Below are 4,462 nucleotides of genomic sequence, written 5' to 3' on the forward strand. Positions count from 1 at the left end.
ATGCATTAATGTTTCAAAGGCCACATGACTGCAGGGCTCTAATTCCCCCTAAAGCTACAAGGGTGTAGGCCATTACTAGTGTAGCCGCAAAAGTTGTGGTCCAGGGACTGCTGGTGCTCGCCTCTGCCAGAGATGTGGCAGGACCATGCCCAGCTCCTGCTAGGGTTCCATGGGACACCAACACAGAGAACTGATAAAAAAGCCTGATTTAGGACATCTGTAACCATGCTGGTTCCCCATCCCATTGGGCAGGTCTCAGCTGCTTTGTGCAGAGAAATAAAACTGCTGTACAGCTTCTGTTCTCTGGGTCTTGGGATTAGGGTCTCATCTGCACCACCTACAGATCTCAGCAGGCAAAGGGGCTTTCTCCTCCCAGTCTTTTGAAAATACATGCGTACTGTCGTATGAAGGGCACGCTCGTTATATGAAGTTCCCATGGCTCTGAAGTAAAAACATGACAGCGCATGGATGCATGTTCAGCTGATCATGGATACACAGGACTTACACCTGTGGCTGTGTGCATCAGTTTCTGGTTCACGGGAACCGCCAGCCTGGTACGTTGTACCATGTTCCCAAGGATCCACTGCTCCCTCCACAAGTGCACATACAAGATATGCAAACGGACTGCCAGGAGTTGATGCTGCACCCATCCAGGAGCTGTGCAGAGCTGAACATCCACAGCTGGGCTGGGGCATTGCTGAAGACACAACCCTTCCCTGCTGCGTCCAAGAAACACCAACGTCCGTGGCTGCAGCTGCACTGCTTACTGTGGGTCACCAGTGGGTATCATCAGGGCTCTTTAAGGGGTATAATTTCAAAATGATGTCATGATATAAAATACTTTGAAAAAGGCTAGCTTTGTTTTTGCATCTTTTCTGTAGTAATAACTGTGGGGACTGTGGGAGAGCCTGTAGGGAGTGTTATCTCATTGCACGTGGGTTTAATTCTGTCATCACACTCAGCAATAGAATTCATAGCTATTCATAGCTACACTAGTGACAGTGTAATTAACTAATTAGTAGAGACTAATTGTTAAAAATACAGTATTGCAACTACACAAATTAAATAGCCTGTGTACTTCTAACTGGGAGATTTATGAGTCCATGTTTTTTCTCCTTAGGAAACAAACAATCTCTGAGAAATATAACCAAACCCAGCAATTCAAAGCAAGTTCATACTTCGCTATGACTAAACCAGGAGCAATAAGAGACTCTGGCAACTGCATAAAGGTCAGGTTTATGGCCTCATCCAAGGAGCAGAGTGTGTAGCCATATGTTTATGGCACCCAGAAGCAGGTAAGATCCCTGCTGGCACCAAGGGCCTGCAGCTCTGCCCTCCCTAGTCTCGCACCTTGGCTTTTTGTTTTAAAAGGAAGCAGAAGTTGTCAAACCTACCCTTCAACCTGAATGATGCTGGGCTCCCTTTACGCCAGCACAAGGAGAAAGCAAACCTCGCTCAGCTCTGCCTGACAGCTGTTCAAGCCTCCTTCACCTGCTTGCTCCATATATCAAACCAGAGATGTTGCCAGGATCTAGGGAAGAAACCCCCCACCTCTTAAGAAACATAGCTGTGTTACTGCCACTTTGGGAGGGTTAGGTTTCCCCTGGGGACCTCTTTCTTTTCCCACAGTCTGACACTGTGCTCACTCTCGGGAAAGTTTGGTAAGGGTGAGGGCAGTTGCAGGAAAGAAATAGGAGTCCAGCTGTGCTTTGAGGACAGCTTTTGCAGGAGCAAACAAATGACATTTATTTAAAAACTGCTACAGACCAAAGATTTTTCTTTCCCAGACTGTCTACTTGTTCCTAGTTATGGTTTTGTTATGTATTTTCAGAGAGCATATAATTACCATGAATTATATACCAGAACAGGGTGTGTATAAGGCACACCTTGAACAAGCTGGTTCTCATTGGCTTGAGCAATGCCTTAAGAAGTGCTGTTTCCCAAGCACGGCTTCCAAACCTATGGTCTGGGAGGCCAGCGTGGAAAAATGTCTTGTTTTAAAACTTTAAAAAGTGACACACTATACTCCCTGCAATGATAGTGCACTCTGTAGCTCTTGGATTAACTAACCGTAGCCTCTCCTTATAGCAAACACAGAAATATTAAAGCTCACAGAGTAGAATGATATTAAAGTGGATACAGATATTCACTGTCAATCATTTTTAGCAGATGTCTAATAAATCCTTCTTTTCATGTTTGGGCAGGGAAAAGTACCCATCTTGCAGATTTTGAGCCATCACCAGATTTCAGTTTAGCCCTTAGATTATTCAGACAATCACAGAATGGTTTGGGTTGCAAGGGACTTTCAAGATCATCTCGTTCCAACCCCCCTGCCATGGGCAGGAATACTGATACCTTCCACCAGACCAGGTTGCTCAAAGCCCCATCCCACCTGGCCTTCAACATTTCCAGGGATGGGGCATCCACAGCTTCTCTGGGAAACCTCTTCCAGTGCCTCACCACCCTCACAGGGAAGAATTTCTTCCTTACGTCTGATCTGAATCTTCCTTCTTCCCATTTAAAGCCATTGGCCCTTGTCCTATCACTCCATGCTTTTGTAAAAAGTCCCTCCCCAGCTTTCTTGCAGGCCCCTTTAGTTGCTGGGAGGCTGCTCTAAGCGCTCCCCGGAGCCTTCTCTTCTCCAGGCTGAACAACCCCAACTCTCTCAGCCTGTCTTCACAGGAGAGATGCTCCAGCCCTCTGATCGTCTTCATGGCCTCCTCTGGACTCACTCCAACAGGTCCTTCTTGTGTTGGGTTCCTCAAAGCTGAAGGCAGTACTGCAGAGGGGATCTCACCAGAGTGGAGCAGATCAGAGGGGGAGAATCGCCTCCCTCAACCTGCTGACCATGCTTCTATTGATGCAGCCCAGGATACGGTTGGCTTTCTGGGCTGTAAGCGCACATTGCCAGCTCATGTTGAGCTTCTCATCAATCAACACCCCCAAGTCCTTCTCCTCAGGGCTGCTTTCAATCCATTCTCCACCCAGCCTGCATTGGTGCTTGGGATTGCCCCAACCCACAAGCAGGACCTTGCCCTTGTTGAACTTCATGAGGTTTGCACAGGCCCACCTCTCAAGCCTGTCGAGGTCCTTCTGGATGGCATCCCTTCCCTCCAGTATGTCAACTGCACCACACAGTTTGGTGTCGTCAGCAAACTTGCTGAGATTGCTATCCATCCCACTGTCCATGTCACTGACAAAGATGTTAAACAGCCCCCATCCCAATACTGACCTTGGGGAACACCACTCTCACTGGTCTCCACTTGAGCTGTTGACCACAACTTTTGAGTGTGACCATCCAGCCAATTCCTTATCCACTGAGTGGTCCATCTGTCTAATCCATGTCTCTCCAATTTAGAGACAAGGAAGTCATGAGAGACAGTGTCAAATGCTTTGCAAAATTCCAGGTAGATGCTGTCAGTTGCTCTTCCCTTATCCACCAATGCTGTAACCCCACCGTAGAAGGCCACCAAATTTGTCAGGCATGATATTCCCTTAGTGAAGCCATGTTGACTGTCACAAATCACGTCCTTATTTTCCATGTGCCTTAGCATAGTTTCCAGGAGGATCTGCTCCATGATCTTGCCAGGCACAGAGGTGAGACTGACTGGTCTCTGGTTCCCTGGATTTTGCTTTTTTCCCTGTTTAAAAATGGGGGTTATGTTTCTCCTTTTCCAGTCAGTCAGAACTTCACTGAACTGCCACGACTTCTCAAATATGATGGATAGTGGCTTAGCCACTACATCTGCCAGTTCCCCCCGGACCCACAGATGCATCTTTTCAGGTCCACATTCCTCAGATGGTCTCAAACCTGATCTTCTCCTACAGCGGGCAGTTCTTCATTCTCCCAGTCCTTGCCTTTGCCTTCTGCAACTTGGGTGGTATGGCTGGAGCACTTGTCAGTGGAGACCGACACAAAAAAGTCATTGAGTGCCTCAGCCTTCTTTCATATCCCAGGTAACCAGGTCTCTCATTTCCTTTTGGAGAAGGCCAATATTTTCCCTAGTCTTCTTTTTATCACCGACATACCTATAGAAGCTTTTCCTGTTGCCCTTGATGTCCCTGGCCAGATTTAATTCTATCAAGGCTTTAGCTTTCCTAACCTCATCCCTGGCTGCTCAGGCAATTTATCTGTGTTCCTCCCAGGCTACCTGTCCTTGCTTCCACCCTCTGTAGGCTTCCTTTTTGTGGATGAGTTTGTCCAGGAGCTCATTGTTCTTTCATGCAGGCCTCCTGACATTTTTGCCTCTTTGCTAGGGATGCATCACTCCTGAGCTTGGAGGAGGTGATCCTTGAATATTAACCAGTTTTCTTGGGCCCCTCTTCCCTCCAGGGCTTTACCCATGGTACTCCACCAAGCAGCTCCTTGAAGAGGCCAAAGTCTGCTCTCCTGAAGTCCAGGGCAGTCCTGCCCTAAGGATCTTGAACTCCACCATTTCATGGTCACTGCAGCCCAGACTGC

This window comes from Cariama cristata, unplaced genomic scaffold (genome assembly GCF_000690535.1).
Source record: "Cariama cristata isolate BGI_N322 unplaced genomic scaffold, ASM69053v1 scaffold17456, whole genome shotgun sequence".
NCBI lineage: Eukaryota > Metazoa > Chordata > Aves > Cariamiformes > Cariamidae > Cariama > Cariama cristata.